The sequence below is a fragment of the Odontomachus brunneus genome, unplaced genomic scaffold (assembly GCF_010583005.1).
Source record: "Odontomachus brunneus isolate Ranch 3 - 2012 unplaced genomic scaffold, Obru_v1 Obru_scaffold_287, whole genome shotgun sequence".
Lineage (NCBI taxonomy): Eukaryota > Metazoa > Arthropoda > Insecta > Hymenoptera > Formicidae > Odontomachus > Odontomachus brunneus.
The window spans coordinates 156,487-156,686 of NW_022639737.1; positions in this window are offsets into that span (position 1 = coordinate 156,487).

The window sequence follows — 200 nt, forward strand, 5'->3', positions numbered from 1 at the left end:
GACGTATGCAAAGATACCTAAGCATCTTATACGGGATAATGCGAATCTGCTGATTCTCTTTAAGCAGGATGGTACCAATCTGAAACACGTGTACAAAAATCACGTGAACACTGACACACGAAGATTATGACATACGAAGATTTTTGTGCGCTGTGTCGCGAATGTTGGCAGCAAAAATATGGCTTCGTAGTGATAGACAA